Consider the following 22,986-nt stretch of genomic DNA (forward strand, 5'->3'; position numbering starts at 1 on the left):
GATGGTTGAAAGAATTTAAAAAAAAAACAGTGTACTATACTTATATTGCTCAAAGAAAACATTTTTAATAAAACTTACAACACCACACTTAGAAAAGAAATCACTGCTTACAAACTTACTGCTACAAAAGAAGTCAAAGTAACTCCGAAACAAATAATTGTCAAATTTTGAAAACAACTAGCAAGTAATCAAAATTAAAACAGCACATACTTGTTTTTAATAAAATGCATAGTCTAAAAAGTGATGCAGGGGGGAAATGTGTGAGAGATATTTATTGATACGTTCTATTCGATTAAACACTTTTAGTATGTGGCGAAATAAACAAAAAGTGCAATTAAAATTACCAATCTCCTGATTAAGTTATTGAAACAATATTTTTCAAAATACAACCCTTTTTAACATTGAAATAGCAAATTATCATTATGTGTCCTTGCGACCACCACTGTATAAAGCTTTCTAACTCTGCCTGGACTGCTGTGTACATCTGTGGTAGGTAGAGCATCCTACTACGAACCCGGAGATCCTTGGTTCGAATCCTTCCGGCAGTCAGCGAATATTCTCTCTCATACACGCATTCCTACCTCTGCATAACTTAAGAAGCTATGTATTTTTCTCAAAAATGAGTATATACTGCTTCAATCTTGAATACATTTGGTTTCTAAAATTTATTTGAAGCTATTCTTTGCTCAATTTTTGAGCAAAGAATAGCTATTTCACAATGCACGAAGATGACTAACTGAAATATATCACATAACCATGTAATATTTCTACGTGTCTCCTTATATGGGTACGTGTCTTCATATATATATATCTCATATATCTGTATATATGTGTTTATTTACAATGCCGACAAAAACTACAATTTTTTTTAAGTGAAGATAAGATGGTTTAGAAAAGCGTGCTCACCATAACCATAGAATATTTCTACTTTCACTCAAACTTGGATAGAATTCTTTATCTATTAGTACTGGAAAATGAGAAGATCAATACAACTGCAACTGTAAAGTATTTAACCGGCACTTCACTGCATCGAATAATAAACGGATTTATCTACTATATGCTGTACTTTACAAACAAACCTAAAATAAGAGATAAAAGTACAAGTTTGTTATCAGAAACCAAATATTGACAAAATTAAAGGCTTATGACAGCTAATTAGATTTTCTCCGAATGTTATTTTAAAGATCTGTTTATTGATTCAACAGAAAAGCAAGGCCAATTCAATTAACGAAATTCCCAGACAGAAATCTCATTTTGTATGCTGTTTACAAATCTTGAGAATGAAATTCATGCTATCTATATACCGTATACAAAAGAATTTTTTAGATGGATGGTTGAATTCTTTTCAAAAGGTTTCCCATTGTGTGGTAGTAAAGCACTGAAGAAAATAAGAAGTAACCAAATCAAATTGGGGATTTTTCTCCTTGAAATAGAGAAAAATCTGAAATGGAAAATCCCTTTATAGGGAACATTCCACGCTAACACTCGCTTTTCAATATATAGATCCATTTTCTCTCAGCTTTTTTTTTTCCTTCTGTTCTACTTCTAGCTCATGTTGCCACCTAATAATGGCCAAATATCGAAACTGTCTCATTCGCACTTAGTTCAAGATGAAATATTTTTCCCGATTTTATCACTGAGTTCTTTAGCTATAAAATGGCTTTTCTTTCTGGGAACTAATAAAGTGAATGCTTTAAGAAAGTTATAAAATATTTTCAACTCGGAAGCAATGAAAACAACAGAAAAAAGAGAAAACTTTTTCTTAGAATCTGAACTCTCGGATTCTTCAGTTAAATTGGTTTAAAAAATGTCATTTTTTAAAGGTTAGAAAAGCGTTTGGAATTTTTATCAGGAAAAGTGACGAACATCCTTTAAATTTAATGTCACTTTCTCCTTTTTTTCTTTTAAAAACATGCAGATTTGTCTTAATCAAATTTACAAGCATAAAGTGCTTAATTTGAAACAAAATTAAACTAATTTTGTAAAATAAAAGGAAATAATTTATTCTATTTCGGATAAGGAAACTCTACTTATTAAAATAATTTAGTGACTTTCTCTTAGGAAATATATTTAATTAAATACCTGTTAAATTAAGTTTTGATTCACTTAGCTTTTATTACTTAATACAAAAGTGAAAAAAAACTTCATTCATTCAAATGTTTTTGCCAATCAAATAGGGTTACGTGTTTCTTTTTTTTTACATTCAGAAAATTTAGCTTTGTTATTTTTGTATGCTTTATATCAATTTTTAATTATTTACTTTCAATGTTTATTAAAAACAAATTTTCTCTCTTCAATATTTTTAATTGCTTGAATACGGAATATTATCAAAAGTAAGAAAATTTATATACACACTTTCAATTATATTGATCTAGATTTTACTATATTCGGTTCATCTCTATATTCAATTACTGTTGAAAGTTTAACAAATAATTTATGTACTCATAATTTTAACAAACAACGATTTTCAAAAGTTTTTCTAAATATTGTATCGCTTCCGTACCTCAAATATTTTTTAACTGATTTCTCAAGTACTTAAAAAAAAGTAAAAAAAATTTAAGAGGTTTTTTAATGTTTATTTTTCATTAATTTTGGAAATATTGTTGTAGTAGCTTTTATTTCAGTTCTATCACCGTTAAAAACATTACCTAAATGATCACAGTTAAAAGTATTACATAAAAACACTTCAAGGGAAGCAGTTTTAATGACCATTATTTAATTGCTACAAGCTGAATACCCGTTCCTTGTACTGGATTTAAAAAAAGAAATGATCGATGATTCAGTATTAATCAACTCTATGAAATTATGCACAAAACTGAAAAATATATACAAACACAGTTAATTTAGCTAAAAAAATTCCTTTTTTTTTAATTTTCAACTCTTCCTGGTAACTTTACATTATAAGATTAAGAAAAAACATGCTTTTAGAAGTTAATCCCTTCACAATGAAGATAAATCATATTTAGTATCATTTGGCAAATTGCTATTGGTCGATGTCAACTCATTGTCAGAAATTACCATAATCAACAATTTTCTTTTCTACATATCTCATTCAGAAGGCAGCAAAAACCTATTTCCACAGAGATATCTTGATACAAACTGTAGTATATTCAGTATTTATTTAAAAAAAAGAGAAAATTCTATCTCAGAATCTGAACTCTCGGATTCCTCAGTTAAATTTGTTAAAAAAATGTCATTTTTTAAAGGTTAGAAAAACGCTTAGAATTTACACAGTGTCTATTATTGAAATTAACTTAGCAACGATGGCGTTAATTATAATAAAACAATTTTTATGAGTCTTCCAGATGAATGAGTACCTTTTCTCTATTAATTTAACACTTTAAAGCAATTGTTTTTTTTCAATTAGTACCTATTACCAGTTTTAAGTAATTGTAATTTTCTAAACAATTAATTATGACACTAATATTTTTATAATAATTTAGGTGGACGAAACAATATCGGTACTTATATCGAAAACTAAAAAAAACCGTCAAACTGAATTGACGCCAGTAATGCTCAATTAAATGTGGCCTTAAATACTTCTGTTATTGCCGTTATAAGAACTGTGGTAATGAGAACCCATTATACCAATGTGCATAGCTTTTGGTACTGTGGTAATAAATTTTTTACCGACCTTCGAGGCGGATAATTACCTTAATATCACCATCATACATATTCATAATCCTTAATATACAATCTTTATTTTTTTATCATTTGTTGTGTATTCCAGTGCATCTTACTACTATTAAATTTGCAATAATCTGAGTTAGATGTTCGACTTACTAAAAGAAAAATTAACTATATAGTATACACTTATTATTTAAAATGTGATATTCAAAATTCCCCATAATACTTCCATGGCTTAATAGATATTTTATGTTTTATTTTTATATTACACTAGTGGACTGCACCCACTGCTCGCTGACGCTCGCCAACCCCCGAAAATTGCTACGCAATTTTACATGGTTTGCTTCGCAAACCAAGCTCGTTTCGCTCGCTACTAACTTAGGTACATTGCAAATGCACAAAATTCTAAGAATTCAAAACAATCATTCAAATCCATATAAAAACTTTTTTCTTTTTAGTAAATACTAAGTCATTAAAATAAATTTGAATTCAAATAAATGACATGTAATTTGTTAAACCTATCAGAAATGTGCTATAGTATAATTCGTGATGTAAATCAAAAATCGTCAAATAAATCCGTAATATATAAATTCGTGAAAAAAAGCACTTTCGACAAAATACTAAAATAGATATTTCGACAAAATACTAAAATAGAGATCTATCGACAAAGACGGCTCACTTCTGCCTAGCTTAATAGTATGAGATTGCCGCAGCTGATGCTTTCAGGTTATTTCAGTTTCCATTTTTAAAAGTGCTATATGTTGAGTCACCTCAGCTAGATTTGGCATGAGACATTTTAGCGGTAATCATTGGTCGATTCGCCGTGTAAGAGAAATAGTAACGTAAACAAAACAAAGCAAACGTTGCCACCGGAGGAAAAGAAAAACAGCCAAAATTTGGGAGCCACGTAAGAGAATTATATATATTAGATTATACTCTTTAGCTCGTTAAGGCTCGTTATTTTTTTGGCAATATATCATTTTTTCATCGAATGAAACATATTTCTATCATTTGTAACAATGTTTCTACAATCATATAAAGTATCATGTCCTCAACTAATATTATCACAGACATCAATTATTCATGTTAATGTCAGAGGTATCTTGAAACTACGAAATAACATTAAAACTTCAACCTCAAGAACTTACATGCAGTTTATATGAACCATAATGATATCTAACATTTACTTCTAAGAGCCTATTGTATTTGAAATATCAAAAAAATTTTTAGTACTTTTACTGTTTAGCTCGTTAAGCCTCTTTATTTTATTTTTATTTTATTTTTTTGAAATATCTCATTCGAATGAAACATATTTCTATCATTTATACCAATGTCATCATTGACATTGATTATTGATATTTCTCCTTACGAAAAAAATATTTGATGCAAAGTACTTCGTTGAAAAACTGAGTAATTTCATTCCATCTTTTCTGCCAACACAAGAAGAACAAATTACATATCCCAAATGAGAAAGAAAAAATTGGAGTTCAGAAAAAAAATGGTGACTCTTGTTAGTTTCTTCATGCCTTCAAGGAGAAAAAACTTAGAATAAAATGAGTAATCATTTGTCATATTAACCTTTAAAGAATGTCCTTCGTTTATGGAACAAAAATGAAAGTTCTGTGCCATTTTCATTACTAAAAAGAGTTTCCTTTCTTTATTGATTTTTTTGATGCCCTATGGAACAAACTGCTCATGTGAAACGTACCTTTCTGAGGAATCAACATTTGAGCATGAGAAATAGAGATACAGTGATTCCTTACTTTACTTCAGTCAGACGATAAATTTTTATTTCGTTGCCATTTACTAAAAAGTAAAATAGAAACTTCTGACTTACTCTCTCAAATGGGGCTCGTCGGGAAGTGTCTTGTTCTTCTTAGGAGTGAAATATGCCAACGCTTTGTTCAAATTTCGGTTGCGATCTGCAAAATGGGTGCAATCAATCAGTCTCTTTTTATTAGAAAGAGAAACGTAAAAAATGGAAATAAATTTTAAGGTCAAATAGCATTTAAGTAATAAAAAAAACTCTGGCTGCTTTAAACTGAATTGTATCAGTTTAGCAATGAAAATGTCAAGTATTTCAATTACACATGAGTTTGAGGCAATAATTTGTCATAGTACTTTAGTTTACCAAATTATTTTATTTTGCTAATTTTACTTTTATTTACTTTTCTTAATGAAAAAATAGGAGCTGAATTGTTATAGAATCTAAGAAATATGATAGCATATGTCAATTGACTCCTTAAAAAACATTTAGATGCATTAACGTTTATGAAATTTGATTATAAAGGGCATTTTTTTTATAAAAGATCTAAATTTTTCCGCATAAATTTAGTGCTTATTTAAGACATGGAAATTTAATGGAAGTTATTTTGAAGTAAAGAGATTATACATAAACTCATTAACCTAAAAAATCTTTTAAGGATTTTTCAAAAAAACGCGGCAAAAAATTCTCTGAACTTAAAATTTTTCAATTATTATTTTATTTTACCATATGACGTCGCTTTAAAAAGATAATTTACAGGCTATGCCTCAACCTTCATTGCCATGATCCTCTTCAAATATACACTTATTAATTCGTCTTAAATCCTTAAAATTAGATACATTTTATCACTTATTACTATTTATTTCATCATATATAACTTTTCTGCTAAGTTTCTAATAATTATCATTCGATTTACCATAATATGGGGGTTAAACGAAAAGCAAGTTTCCAATTCTCAAAGAATTCTTTCAACTGTTTAGTTTAGATCTTTCAAAGTTTTCATTCATAATTGAATGGTTTAAAATTTCATTAAATATTTTTAATACTTTTTCGCCCATTAATAAATTAAAAACATGAATAATTATGAAAAATCGAATATAATTTGGATCAAACTATCTTTTGATAAACGATATTTATGAGTGTCTGAAAAATGTTTTGATCCCTTTACATACTTATAGAGAGGCAACGAATTACGTAGAATATAAGACTAACATTAGTAGTTTTCAAGCTTTCGACAATCCTTTGGCTTAATTATAAGGACCATATTTTACTGATTGAGGTAATCTTCTATATTTTAAAGGTCACGAATCCAACGAACCCAAATTCGTTTGATAAATATGTATACTCATTTATAAAGAGGACTTTCTAGTGTCTGAATTCGTAACTTAAAATATCGTCTACACAAAATAAGTTGCATAATTAAGAGGCCCTTCCTCTCCCGATCGAATTCAACTATCGAAGGGATGGGGACGAGAAGGAAAAATTCTAAATATATCTAATCTAAATATTTTAAGTATTCTAAATATCCTTTTTATTTATTTTTCACACCTAAACTAATGATGGATATTAACTCTATTTGGCAGTATCTTTCGATACGTGTAAAATACAGGGCCGCCTCACAATCACAATATAAAGCGTGCGGTATTTTTAAATTCTCTATTATTATTTTGTGACAATATTATGCCAATACAATTTTACAATAAACAGTGTTTCATACGTAGCTTAGTAGTATAGTATACGTAGGTTAGTGTTTTTAGATTTTTGATAAATATCTTTGTTTTTATACAATTAACGTTAAAGGAACTTTTAAGCTTCTTCAAAATCTATTTTCATCAGTTTAAACAGTAATAAATTTCGATATGAAATAATCTATAAACTGAGAAACGTGTAGTTTTAAATTTACTCAAAACTACAAATTGCTTCATTTTATTGCCTTAAAGTTTTGAATAAAAGCCATAAAAGTTTTTTAAAAAATTATCAAGCGCTAATTCTCCAGATTCAATGAAGTGACTCTTTTATTTTATATTTTTTTTAAAAATAATTGTGCTTTCTAATGATATTATATTATCAGTTTGTTAAGTACAAAAAAAATAAAGAAAACACATATTAAAAATTTAACCTATAATCTGTAATACAATTATAATCCTGACCTATAATCCAATACTATATTCTGAAGGTAGAGGTTTCTGGTGGTTGAGTCCTTTAACCACTAAGTTTGCATCATAGTGCGTGAAAATTCGTTCATTAGATCCAAAGTTATTGAGAAAGTCCATTTTTTTACTTTACCTATAATATTCTTTAACAAATGAAATTTTTAGGTATCATTAATAGTTTTTACTACAGTACGACCTACTGTAATAAAAACAGAACTTAACTCTTACAAAAGAAATAATCCACGTTGCGTTCATTCTTTTCAAACTTTTTTCTCTTTCTTGCCAAGCAGAAAATGTATAGATCATCGTAAGTTTGTTAAGAACGAAAAATATCCAGAAAATACAAATTAAAAATTCAACCTATAATCCAAGATGGTGAGGGTAGAGACCTTTTAATTTTGAGCCCTTTAACCATTAAGATTACATCATAGTGCGTAAAAGTCCATTAATTAGATCCAAAGTTATTAAGATATTCCATTTTTTCTCATTTTGCTCCTAATGCTCTTTAATAAATGAAATTTTTATGAATCATTAATAATTTTTACTACTTTACGATCGACTACAATAAAAACCGAACATAACTCTTACAAAAGAAATAATCCGCGTTGCAATTATTCATTCTTTTCAAACTTTTTCCTTTTTCTTGACTGTAACAATTTTCTCAGCAGAGAATGCATATACTACCAGATTAAATGGCATTTCTTGGATGGAGCTTTCTTAAGAAAATTTTTGTTAGTGAATGAGATTTGGTGAAAGTTTTACTTTCCCACATAAACTGGAACGTTTGAATGGCGACACAGGCCACAAATTTTCTCGTTCGGATACTTTTACGAGCCATTTTGCGACGCGTCTAGGTCAAATGAAGGAAGAAAAGAAAATTCCGAAGAAATTTACTTTTTTTTCCGAACCAAGTCTAATCTCTTTTATTCTTCTAACAAAAACTGAGAATAGTCTTCTTTTACTGGAGTTGCTACTCTTAGAAAAACGTTAAAATTGAAGTAAATATTTAATTTTCGCCGAGGGGTTATTGTCTATGTTTGAAAAAGACTAAGAAGTAGAAAGAAAAACAGCGTGAAAAGAAGGTAGGAATAAAATTGTTCCTTTTCTTTATAAAAATTCATAATTCGTGAGTAACGTAAATTATAATTTACGCTCTTGGCGTCGAAATTTTTCTAGACCCCTCGTATATTTTTATGACTCTCCTATTCCGCTAGAAATGAATAGTAAATAAAATTGAGCTTTGCTATTTCTCAAAGTCCTTATTTTCAGCGTGACGTTACCATAAAAAGTTAGTTGCTTTTCTCGCTTTATATGTAATTTGTTTTTCCTTGATTAAAATGAAATATAATTTAATTCATAAAATGTAGAAAATAGATTACAATTATAAAGAAAAAGAGTAAATAAAACATCTCAACTGCCTAAATGACTGCTATTTAGTGAATAAAATCTTCAATATTCTTAAAAGTAAAAATTTATTCCTCTTTAATTAGAAGAGATATCCTGAGAAATATTTTTTAAAGATAAAAAATACTCATTTAAGTCAACGGTATTTAAAATAAAATAAAAAGGAAGACATGTACTGAAAAACGAAAGTAAGAGAAAAATAGTACACTGTTAGAAATTTTTACAGAAAAATGGTCAAAAGACAATTTATTTAATTGTTATTTTACTGTATTTAAACAAAACAATCAAATAACAATAAATAAGGTGATATTCGAACTGTTAACTGTGAAAAAACCCGTTTATAAACTGTTTTCACCTGTAAGGTTAAACAACCATAATTTTATCGCACCAACAAGGTCCACATAATGAAACCACTTAGTTCCTTGCAGCTGAGTACATATTATATCGGATTGAGCTAATCTGTTAATCTCATGACCAACACAACGAGGGTTTGAGTTCCGGTGTTTACACCACTATATTTCAGCCTATTCCTTCAACACATAAAGAGTTTCGAGTGTTATGCACTCCTCAATTTGTGACCCTGAACTATTAGAGTACGATGCTCTCATTTACTCATAGATGGCAGCACCATAAGCAGAAATGTTTATATTTACCATTTCTTATTATACCATTTTTGGCGCCAATGATATTTATTCATTTTTTGTAAACAGTTACTAATTTAAATAAAAAATAAACTTTATATTAGAAAGCAAAATTAACTGAGAACTGGTATAAATTCCTTTAAAAGGAAAGTAAAAAATCGTCATGCTTTTATTGACGCCAATGTTGCATAATTAATTTCGATAATGTGTACTAATTGAAAAAAAATAAGTAAGCTCTTTGCTAAAAAGCGAAATGAATGGAGAAATTGTGCTAAATCTTTTATCTGACCTTATCCGGATCTTTACCTTATTGACTCCAATGATGCTCAATTAATTTTGTTAATAGGTACTTCTAGTTATTGGAACAATTTTAATAGGAACCAAATAAACTGTTGGAAATCTCTTGGGGAAAAATGGTTAAATAACAATTTGTTTCATTGTCTTCTAACCATATTTAACCAAAGCAATCAAATAACCATCAGAAAGATATAATTCGAGCTATTAACAATGAGAAAAATTGTTTATTGAATTATTGTTATTGTTTTTGTTTTCACCTAATACGGTTAAACAACCAGAATTTTATTCGCGCCAACTAGGACCACAATATGAAGCCACTTTCCAAGCAGCCGGGTACTTACTGTAGCAGAAAGGGCTAATCTGTAAATCCAAGGGGGTTCGAATCCCAGCGTTAACACCACTTACATTCCTTCAAGAACTGAAGAGTTTCCAGAATCCTGCTCTCCCTAATTGGTGATCCTGAACTGCTAGAAAAGCAAACTCTCATTCACTCATAGATGGCAGCACCACAGAATTACTTAACAAAAAATGTTTCGTATTTCCTAATTCTCCAGATAGATGGCACTACCAGAAAAACTAATTAAGCCACATCCTATGGTTCATTTGGCAAAACACGGCACAACGACACCTTAACTCCAATGTTCATTACCTAACGAAAATCATAGCGTAACCTAACTCCAATGTTCATTACCTAACGAAAATCATAGCGTAATCTAACTCCAATATCTTGTTACATTACGGTTTTCTAACCATACCAGTGGTCAATGGTTTCAAAACCGTAAAGGTATGAAATTTTCCTAACCGTAAACTTTACTGTTAATTGGCTGAACAGACTTCTGCTAGTTATTTTACCGTATTTATGGAATAAAAATTCTAACAGTGTATGCTATTGTAGGCACCGTGCATTATATTAATATATTTAGTACCTATTTAGGCCTCAACAATACTGTGCAGTTTTAATGTAGATACTGTGGAAAGAGGTTTTTAAGGCCCCACGAGAGGGATTTATACCGGTAAAAATTGTTTGATTGTGGTAAATTTTGTCTATCATAAGTTTGCTTTCAGCAACAGCATCATGCCAAATCATTCTGAATACAGGCGACTTTTATTTTGATGGGATGAACAGCTAAAAACATGTTTTCTTATTTCAAAACGTAAAGACACTGCAAAGGGTGAAATAGAATAATATTAAAAAAATTATCGAATTATTTTACCTTTATTAATTGTATTGACGAATGTCTTCAATTTCGTGCATGATATCGTAGAGTTGTCCAATGCTGACTTATTGATTATTATTTTCTATTTTCTTAACCCGCACGAAGAATTATTATTCAGAGAGTTAAAATTGAAAGAGTGAATGAATTTAAATAACCTTAAGAGCAAATAGGCTTCATAAAAAAAAGAAAGCATTAAGCTTTTGTAAGAAAAAAAAATGTAAATGAAGGTAAACGCAAACAAGTTCCAGACTTTTATAACAAAAAAAGTAAAAATGAATGAATGTAAATGAAGCTAAAAACAAACAAGAGTCATGCTTTTATAAAAAAAAAATATATTTATGAATGAAAGTAAAAGCCAATAAGACCCGTGCTTCAATGTAAATAAAAGTATACATTCTTACAAAAAAATTTATTGGCTCAAACGAATAGCCTTTTCTAGCTTAGATGAGTTTACTCCATTACTTAAGGGATTTGACCTTTATATAAAAAAAAATAAACATGTGCGTATAATTTTTTTACAACTTTTATCTCTCAATATTCACATGCACTCTAAATGAATAGACATATTCCAAAACAAGATTTATATTTTCAGTTGGAAAATATGATATACTTGCATCAGTTGGAAATCCTAAAAGAGAATGAATACAGACCTCACATCGTAGATGGGGGAAAAATATTCGAAGACGCACAAGAGGAAAGCAAATCAAATTGATCTCTTAGGACATCGTTTGTAAGTGTAGTGAATATGTATACTCTACAATTCTGTATAAACACACATTACATAGATTGCTGAAAAATACATAGTTATGAAAACGACGAAAAGAGAGAGAAAGTAGTAAGTATAGGTATTTTTTAAAAAAATAAAACATTCTAAATGTAAAAAGCTTTATAAATACATTTAATATTAAACATTTTTCAGAGTTTTGCATATTATATTCTCATATTACAGAACAATGAAAGAAGGGGAAAAAATAAAAGAAAAATAATAATAAAAATATCAAGAAACCGGAAAAAAAGGATAAAAATTTTAAAAAATTCCGGAAAATAAAAGATATAATCTTTTCATCAGCTCACACGATTATATCCACAAAAGGAGTGCTTTCTAATATTGTAATATTATTGTGGATATAATTCTTTCAACTTCAATTCTTTCACAATATTATCACTTTTCTATTATCTAAAATTAGTAGCATGTTGGCAATTCAGCCAATAACAATATTTTTTCGAAACTTTCTAAATATTTTCATTGCTAACTTACCATACTCTGAAAATTGATTAGAAAAACTTTGTTTCGTTTCTAGTTTTTAAACTATAGTATATTCAATAAAACTTAAAATAACAATTTCACGTATAGTATTTTACCCTCGACTGCCTCAGTTGAGAAGCATGATTATTTCAACCACTAATGAATTTATGTTACAACGTAAGATTATATCCACGAATGAAGATATTTTATTGGACATTTCAAAATGACTACGCTGGCTCTTTATTAAGATTTAAAACTGGTCAGAAGAATCTTACTAAATTATGTTGCTTGATTTGTATGAAAAATCACCATGCTTAAAATTAAACTGAGAGCTTGCGGAATATTTTTAATAGTCGTTTTGGATAGACTGTACGTCAAATAAATCATAATCATGATAATAAGTTTTTAAAAGTCTAGTTCCACGGTGATGAAATCAAAAATCTGTCCTTCAGTTTATGAAATCATTACCAAATCGTCAATCATGAATCCATTGGTACTAAAAGGAAAGCAAACTGCATTTATCAATGTATATAAAAGCATAGTATGAATTAAAGTAAAAAAGAAGTCACTTTTTTCAAATGAAAGGTAACAAAGTTATTACCGTTTATAATGGGTTTTGAGAAAATGACTCTCAGAAAGTGTAAGCTATTATGAATCCTTGAAGTAATCTACATGGCCATCCAGCACATTTAGCAAACGCATCTCCAGCTGTGCTATCCCCTTGCCGTAAAACTAGGGTATTTGGGACTCAAGGAAAGATTGTGCATTTCTGACACAAGTCTATTTCATTGGTGAGGAACTTTCCACGAAGATAATTGTCCTTACTGTACACAAACAGCTAGTTATTTGATGGCGGTCAAGTCGGAAGGCACAAAGTCTCAAAATCAAGTCACTGTGTAGTGCCCTTGGACCACCCACGTGACAGGCGATGGACGTTGTCATGCAAAAGAGGAACACGTACACTCTCTTAAAATGTCTCTTGCACACGCTCTAATTGCTGCGAGCACGGGTTTGCTGTGACTTTTTGGCTCGTTGGTAACAGCTCATAGGGAACAGCTCATAGCACTTTTTTTCAAATGAAAATTAAAATTAATACCGTTTATAATGGGTTTGGGAGAAAGTGACTCACAAAAAGTGCAAGCTATTATGAGTCCTCGAAGTAATCTACATGGGCATCCACACTGTAAAAAATCTCGGTTAATGTTTATCCAATACTTGGTGCAAAGTTTGCTAATTGCACCATAAATAGGATAAATCAAAAATTATTTTATCTAGGTTGCACCATAAATTAGAAAATATGATCAAGAAATGCGTTTATGGCGCAATCGATTGCACCAAACTTTCGTACTATGACAAGCACGTGACCGATGACTTATTTTGTAATTGTTGACAAGATGGACGACTTTGTAGTAGAATCTTGATATCATCTCATGCAAGTTGTTTTTTGAAATTGTCAATTTCTTTTGAAGGTAAGTAAACTTCTCTGAATTATTTGCATTAATTACAGTTCATTTCTTTCATATCAACTTTAAAAATTTTGTTGTCTGTTCTGAAAGTGTTAGCTTCAAATTTCATCTGGGAAACTGTTTCGTTGTATGAATAATTAAATATTTTAAAATCTATATTAGCTCTTTTTCAGTACATAAGGAGATATAACGATTTTATGTGCACAGAAAGTGCATCTACAGTTTATTTGGCTAAAGGAGCATAGCTTTCCGCCAAATTTACTGTCGGTGAAAATTTTCTAGGTTCGTGTTTTTATTTCATTCTACCGAACAAAAAAATTCGTATGTGCTTTCTGTTAGGATTAAAACTTTTTATCAATATCTAAGCTTTTGTTTTGATTTTCATGTTCTATTTTGCTCATTTTCGTTTGTAATGTCACATAATTACACGAATTTTGGTCTATACATTCTAAAGTGCTTCGGTTGTAAAATTTTCAATGCGAATTATTCACCTCAAATTAATACTAACCGTTGTCATGGAAACTAGATTTCTCTTTACGTTCGTTGAGCGCACGAGGTAGGAGAAAAACATAGTGGATAATATTGGCGTTAAAGAAAACAAAGCGATATTTTTTTTTAATTTGCCAAGAATACCTTACTGAAATTTAGAACAAAACACCTACAAGAATAAGATTTGTTTTAGAACATTTCGAAATAAGCTGATTTTTTATTATAATTTTTTCTTGAAATATATTTTATTATTAATATTTTTTAACTAAGCGAAAAAAATTTTCAATGAAACAAAGTATTGTATTTAAAAACATTATAAATATATTTTTCTTATTAAATACAGACAAAAAAATACTTTGATACTCATAGATACTCTGCTTTAGATACTTATTTTTCTATGTTTTTTTATTTTTACTTATTTATTTTATTTTTTTGTAGCCTTATTTATATTAATTTAGCCCACATTTCTGTTTTGTGGGTGAGGGGAAGGATAATATAACCATGAAATTGATCGTTTTCATTGATCCTCAAAAACGTCATACGTATTCTTTATAATATTTACAGTTGTTTTTGTTTTTTTAAATAATTTTTTTTGAAAAGTTTTATTTTAATTATAAAAGTTAAATTTTTTTATTCTGAAATATATGTGCTTCTATGAAACAAAAGACCTTTAGTTAAAAAGGCAATCCTCGCAAACAGTATACATGTGAAGTTTTAATACTATCCCCATGAATACTGCTTGGGTGTTAATCAGCAGCCAGATTCCACCCTCTTAGACTCAACACGAACTCTTTTATCTACAAGTGATGATCAATTTGTTCATTTATTATTTTAACTGTTAACAGTTCCTTCAGCAAATTTTTTACTGTGCCGCTCTGCATAAAATTCAATTCACAATTTCTCAAGTGGAGAAATTCTATTTTGGTGCTTTAGCGCATTTTAACAAAAATAATAATAATAATAATTTAAAATATCAATATCTTTCTTTTCTTTCCGGGATCTTTGTGGGTGAAAGGAGGCTTAAGATAAAAATCCCCCCTCCCTGTATAAATAGTTGGTCTCGAAATTTTTGCTTTTTAAGGTAGTGAAATGTTTTAACATTTTTTTACATGAGAACTACAATTTCTCAATTTTCTTTATATTGTATTTTAAAAATAGTAATTAAAATATGACTTGCTTTGATTTATCTTTCTTTGTTTTAAAAAAGTAAGGATTCAAATTTTGTTTCTTCTGTACATTTTATTAGCATAAATTACATTATTTTTAATCTTCTTTCATTAGCACAAAGGTACCAACAACTTCGATGATTTTAATTGAGAAAGAGCCACAGGAAAAAATATTGTTATACCCAGTGCCGAACCTATTGATAAAAATATTTATACCAGAATTCCAGAAGGTTATAAACAGTTTTTTCACACTTGAAAAGTGCTAGTTTCAAGAACAGCTTACACACAAGGAATGCGTATAGTTTCAAGTTTTGAGAATGAAGAACCTGTGTTCGGAAAAACAATTATTCTTTTGTAAATAGGCTCCGAAATTTTATTTGTGTGTATTGTTTTTAAATCATGTTGTGTTTTTTACAATCAACTAAAAAATGTGATATAGTTAAAGTAATAGTACCAGAAAATCCATAATAATGAATATGTAATAAAAATAATGTTTTTTCTCAAATACTCACCATCATTTACTAATTTATAAAAAAAAATTACAGTATTTTTTTCAAAACAGTGTAAAATTGTACTCTTTTTATCAAGTAGTAAATTATGCTTGTAAAAAAGTAATTTTTCTATATTGTAGATTTTAATTCAGATGAGGCAGAATATATTAAGAAATTTAGTATCTTATTAAAATATAGAAAATTATTTTCAGTTGATCCCAAATTCCAAAACTCCAAACATTGAGGCATAACATAATTTTTATTTTAAATTACTGTAAATTTAAAATAAGTTTGAATTGAATGCACTCTCTTAGTAACAAAAACATACTATCTGTCATTTTTTTGAGTGAATATTTTGTATTTTTTTAATGAATGCTGTGATATGTATAAAAAGTATAATATATTTAAATTTCAAGATTTTGTTTGAAAATTATTACACTCTGTCTATGTATGCAAATATCAAAGTTATTGTATGTGAATAAATTATGTTTAAATATTGATCTGTATATTTTTTGTTAATATTTCCAAGTTATTTCATTATTTTTACATTTCTTAATTTACCTCAAATTTAATATTTCTATACGCCAATGTAATTAATATTGGAATGTTTCCTTAATTAGAGATTGGGGGTTGACCAATACAATATTCGTCTACTTTTTTATATGAATTTTTACTTGTGAAAGTAATATTTTCATTTTTAAATAATAAATTAATTTCAAAATACATAGTAATAAGAATTTGATTCAGCCTAAAAGTAAAATTCTTTTTATTTTCTCTTTAAAACATTAGCGGTATTAATTCTATAGCATCTGTTCGTGCTTTAAATGAAATGTAAAAAATAATTCAAATTTTACATATATCAATTTGAAGAAAGAAAAAGTCTTTATATGAACGAAAATATTTTTAAAGCTCCAAAAAGCAGATAAAGTTAGCATTATTAATAAATATTTATAAAAAAAAAGAGAAGATAATTTAAATCAAATTATAATTTAATTATTTAAATATATAAAAATTCAAAAAGCTATTTTTATTTTAGATGTATTATTTAATATATATTTTTATATATGTATACTACATAACACATCTAAAATAAAAATAGTCTTAGTAATTTTTTATAGATTTAAATGATTTAATTATAATTCGATTTAAATTATCTTCTCCTCTTTTAATAAATATTTATTCATGGTGCTAACTTTATCTGCTTTTTGGCGCTTTAAAAATATTTAATAATGGTGCAACCTTACCCTGCTCTTTAGCACTTTAAAAATACCTAATAATGGTGCAACCTTCCTCCCTTTTAGTTCCCTTCAAAACACTTATTTTTGGTGCAACCTTTTGCCGCTTTTAGGCTCTTTCAAAATTCCGATTTTTGGTGCAACCTTCTCTCGTTGTTCGGAACTAGTGAAAGCACCAATTTATAGTAAAACTGAGCACGACTTTATGTAGCCAGCAAATGAATACCAATGTTTGGTGCAGCATAGCTCGAAATTTTTTACAGTGTAGCACCTTTAGCAAACGCTTCTCCAGCTGTGCTATCCCCTTGCCGTAAAACTAGGGTATTTGGGACTCAAGGAAAGATTGGGCATTTCTGACACAAGTCTATTTCATTGGTGAAGAACTTTCCACAAAAATAATTGTCCTTGCTGTACACAAACAGCTAGTTATTTGATGGCGGTCAAGTCGGAAGGCACAAAGTCTCAAAATCAAGTCACTGTGTAGTGCCCCTGGACCACCCACGTGACATGCGATGGACGTTGTCATGCAAGAAAGGTACACGTACACTCTCTTAAAATGTCTCTTGCACACGCGATTGCTGCGAGCACGGGTTTGCTGTGACTGGTTGGCTCGCTGGTAACAGCTCATAGTGAACCACTTGACGACTAGTTCATGAATCTTGATTGGAGGCTTGAGTTTGTCTGCTATGTGCAGCGCAGTATCTTAGGGTGACATCCAATGTTTGGAACGCTTGGGAGGGTAATACAGAAAGCACTTTTTGTCACTAGTTAGCACATTAGATCATGGCACAAAAAACCATTTATTCGGTAAAATTTAATTTTCAGTTTTACATTTTTTACTTAATGTTTGGTGATAAGAACTATAATTTTGAAAACCAGAATTCCCGGTAAACCGTTACCGTATGAATGAAAAAAGTTACTAAATTAATATTTTAAACACCGTATATTTTGGTTTCATTAACCAAAACTATGGGTCTTTTCTCAAAACTTTCATTACCATACACTACATTACTAACCAGTAAAATACGGTTTTATTATCATGCAGTTTGGTAGTAAAAGCGATAATATTTGGTAATTTTGCTAAATTACTAAATTAAGGGCTTAAATGCCCTATTTTTGGTTTTATTAACTAGAATTATGTTGTTTTTTTACCAGAAATGTCATTACTATACAGAACGGTGATTTCACCATTTTCTTCTCATGCATATCTGTCTATTTTCAAAAAGTAAAATTTTCGAAGTACCTTTTCGTTTGTACTTTAAATGCAATGAAAAATGTTTTATTCTAAAGGTATTCTCTAGATAACTTTCTCCCTAAATAGGAAACACCATTTTAATATTAATTTTTAATGTAATATGAGTATCCTTTTTGTTTGAGCTACTTTTATTAGCACAGAAATTGAAAGAGGATTGACATTACGTAAATGTTATGTTTCTAACTTTTCTTGTGTCAAAATACATAAATTTTATTATAAATTAAACTTTAGAGAATTATTAAACAAACGATATAATTTTTCAAAAGTTAATATTACATGCATCACGCAATATTCGCTTGCAAAAGTGCTTTTTGATAATATTTATTATTAATTGCTAATTACGTAGATTAAAATGAAACATTTTTTATCAAAGCAAAATTAATTAAAATTTCACATTTCGGTAGAACTTGCTTTTTACTTAAAATAATAAATAGGGATTAATTTTAAACATATTTAACTCAAGATAAAAGCTCGAAATCAATTAGAAAATTTGAAAAGAAGTTTTTGTGCTTATTTATCAAACTGTAAATAAATTCATTAAAAGCAAATTACTTATTTAGCATTATATTCATTGAAAATTGAAAATTTTGCTTAAATCTACAAAATAAAAACGCTAAAGAAATAAACTACAGTTGAAAATATAAAAAAAATAACGTCTCTCTAACAATATTAATTAAAACAATTTTTTCCTACACAAATCTTGCAGATAGAAGTTGTTTTGTTTAACTATATAATCTAACATTATTTAGAAAAGAATAAGAATAATGTTTTTAAACTCAAATACGAATGGTTAAATTAATTCATATATTTATATTAAATATTTAAAAGAAAATTTATTATTGAGATATTATTTTTCTAATAAATTTAAAAAAAAACATGTTTTAGATTATTAATGTTTTGCATTTAAAAAAAACGCTTCTTACTTTGTTATTTGCTTATAAGTCTATTAAATTATTTGGAAATTATTATTAAAATTTTTTTAATTCTTTAGATTTAAAAATTTAACTTTTTCCGATAAAATTAATATTTTAACTAATTAACTAGTTGCTTTTTTTTATCAAACAAAATAAATTATAAATCTTTTTTTTTTTCATTATTATAACTAAAGGATATATAAGGTTATCGTAAAGAAAATTCTATTTTTTTCCTCTTTGTGTAGAAAATATCCACAAATATACACCGCTCTGAAAAATCCAAACACTTTAAAGATGTTTATGGTTTTACAGAATGACATGCTAGTTACTTTCTAAAATTTAAGCAGTTTTCTCAAAATAAAGCTGAAAATTCGTTATTGACAAAACAAGAACGCAGTTCCATCTTCCGTTTTGAAAATATTTTTAATTTTGAAAAATTTTTCAAGATGACGAAGTTTTAAAATTTGTATAATGCTTTTTATCTATAAAAATAATCAATCAAATATATTAGTTCTCAGTTTCTTAAAAAAGAGCTATTTCTTTAGGATCCGATACCATATCATTATATTTTATATGAGGTTTTTGAAATTCATATAAAATATTTTAATTGAGTTTAACCACTTATTTCAAAATATGATTTAGAGAAAAAAATTATTTGAAATATAATGAAATAGCTAATTTAAATAAACACGACTTTATATAACCATTTTATGTTTTTTAAAGACGTGTATATAAGCTCCTAATGGTGTTTCATAGCCATGGAAAAAATTGGTTTTCTTACAAAAAAATCAACAATTTTTAATAATTTCCCATAATTTTTAATCTAAAACGCTCAAAACATTAAATTTCAAATAAATAAATCTAACTCTTTAAGCATTGACTATTAAAAAATAATACATAAATTAACAGTTATCTAAGTAAACAACTCAAATTTAGTAACATCAAAGCTAATTAATATTTATATAACCGACATCCAAAGATAGCTGAAAGAGCAATTATTCCCCCAAACTGTTAATTTTGCTACAAAAGAAATTTTCTTACATCAATACGTATTATAAGAATGCCTGAAGTATTTTCAAAGATGGAAATAAAATATAACTTCTTAGAAATGCTTTTCAATTCAAGAGAACGAATTGTATTAAATATCCTTTAACATATACACAGCTGTATGAAGATTCTTGCAAGCTTCAGTGCCATCTAGTGGAAGTCCCGCGAGATATGTTGAAGATGGTTTGTCGGTACCGTTTGATTCGCATCTTTGAAATTCTATCTTTATTACACGCCTTTTGAAGCAATTAAGTTTCGTTCCAAATTATTGCGCGTCTAAATTGACGGAGAATAATACTATGTTATTTAAAACGAAAACCATAGAAATGTTTTGAATCTCTAATTAATATTCCTGAGTATAAAAATGCACAATGAAAAGATATATGAAGGGACTTATTTATATTTTGTTGTATTGTAAACGAAATTACATAAGTATCTTACATTTTCAAAATTATTTTCTAAAATATTTTCCTAAATTCAACATTCAAAAAATTAATTATTAATAAAACAATCCCACTGTCGAAATTTCAAACTTTCTCTGATTTATTCAGATTTCAGACTTATTAGATTTAAAGAAATTACCTTTAAAATTTCACAGATTAATAACAGATTCTTAACATAAAAGCTCTAAGCTGAATTTAAAATTTTTCCAAAATACGATATGTCTACTTCAAAAAATATGAAAGTGATTTACGTAATTATTTCGATAAAAGAGGAAATTCTTTTACAATTTTAAGACAGTAAAAAGTAATAAGTAGATACTTGTACTGCTATATTATTGGATTTCTATTCAGTGCTTATAATTAACTTCCTTAAATTTTTAAACAGTATTGCATCGTAATAAATTAGAATTGAATGCATATCTATAAGGATTTGAGAAAAAAACAAATGTGTTAAATTTTTCTGAGCAAGAAAATAGCTCTTATTTTAACGATTAAAGTTGCAAAATAACAAAATAATTTTAAATTACTTTTTTTGGAAGAATGTAATTAATTTAAAAAATTATTGTAATTAATATCTTTCGGGAAGAGACCACACCAAATACATATTATAAGGTAGCACATATTTTATATCTTAACATAATAATAGAAATCATTTTTTTTAAATATCATTTATTGTAAAATGTGGTTACACTCTTGGTAGATTAAACATTGAATAGTATCCTTGATATTCCTGTAACATAAAAAAAAATAGTAACTTAAGCAGATCACTATATGCTTTTCACTTATCACTAAAATACTCATGCAATCACTCTATTTAATCTTTCGGCAAACTTTTTAGCATTGTATTTTACTTTTCATTTTATTTCTCCATTTCTCATTAAATCCTCAATTTATTATTGAAAAAAAACTAAAAAACATGCAAGTAGCATGTCAAAGCTAGGCCACAGCAACCATTTTTAAAACCTTCAATTTATATTTCTGAAAAATCTCACAATTTTAAAACGTTTTAAATAACTTCAAATTCTATGAAATATATTTTATTACGGGGCCATCTATTTATTAGAAAGCTAACTATTTTATTAAAAGCAAAAAGTAAACAAAATAATTGTTAAATTTTCTTTCATTTAATAATGTCTACTTCACATTTAACTACTTACTTATATTTTCAATTTATCATTCATTCGCTATTTTACTTTACCACTGGCTGAGTTGTTCCTGTAATAAAAAAAACCCACATTTTTCAGGATTAATTTAGTGTGATCATACAGCTAATAAGACTAGAATTTTTTTTTTGAGAACTTACACTACAATTACTTTTGAATCATATTAGGGGAGCATATTACAGAAATGCAACTTTTTTTTCATATTTCACAGATTACAATGGGGAACTTTTTTTTTGCGTGTGATTTTTTAACCGATTTTGGATATTTTCAAATCTGCAGTCAGTTTCTCTCTCCAAACTACAATTATTTTTAAACAGCATTTTTAGTCCATTTCTTGTCGAAATGTACAAGTTTAAAAACGCTATATACAACAGAGGGTTGAATAAATATTACGACAAACTTTTATGAGAGTTGAAGCACATAATCAGGATTAAAATGTCATAGAAAGCCATATCAAGACGTGTTGTCCGTCATAGGCCACTAGGGGAAACTTCCCTAATATTAATTGTTTCTTCAAGTGCTTCTGAACAGCCCATAATAGGAAAAGTGCCTCTAGCCGCATACGACGCAATTTCCGGGGATGGTTTCTTTTGCAGTTTTAATCCTGATGATGTATCCTAACTCCCTTAGAAGTTCGTCGCAACATTTATGTGACTCCTTGTTATATGCAATGTTTTTAAACTTGTAGATTTCAACAGCAAAAAATTTTGCTTTAAAAGAAAATCTGTAGCTTTATTAGCAAAACTTATCACAGATTTGTAATCCCCTGACTCGAATTAGGCAAGATCAAGTTTTTGTACGAATGCAACAAAAAAAATTCCCCAGTGTTATAAGGATCAATATTTAGAGAATTGATTTGCGAAATCAATTAAAAAGCATTAAGTATTAAAACTTTCAAAAAACTGCAAAATGCTTTCTTACAAACAAAATATTTCCCACTGCTTTAAAATTTATGCTACTAAACAGG

General features: G+C 28.2%; 1 long non-coding RNA gene across 1 annotated transcript; it reads right to left on the reverse strand.

Moving 5' to 3' along the window:
- Positions 1–664: 664 nt before the first annotated feature.
- LOC139426186 (uncharacterized) lies at positions 665–22,072 on the reverse strand. Its single transcript, XR_011637378.1, has 3 exons — positions 22,014–22,072; positions 5,465–5,549; positions 665–1,079 (listed from the first exon to the last, which is right to left on the reverse strand). It is a non-coding gene; the product is annotated as an uncharacterized lncRNA (long non-coding RNA).
- Between the last annotated feature and the right edge of the window lie 914 nt (positions 22,073–22,986).

Source organism: Parasteatoda tepidariorum, chromosome 8 (genome assembly GCF_043381705.1).
Source record: "Parasteatoda tepidariorum isolate YZ-2023 chromosome 8, CAS_Ptep_4.0, whole genome shotgun sequence".
Classification (NCBI taxonomy): domain Eukaryota; kingdom Metazoa; phylum Arthropoda; class Arachnida; order Araneae; family Theridiidae; genus Parasteatoda; species Parasteatoda tepidariorum.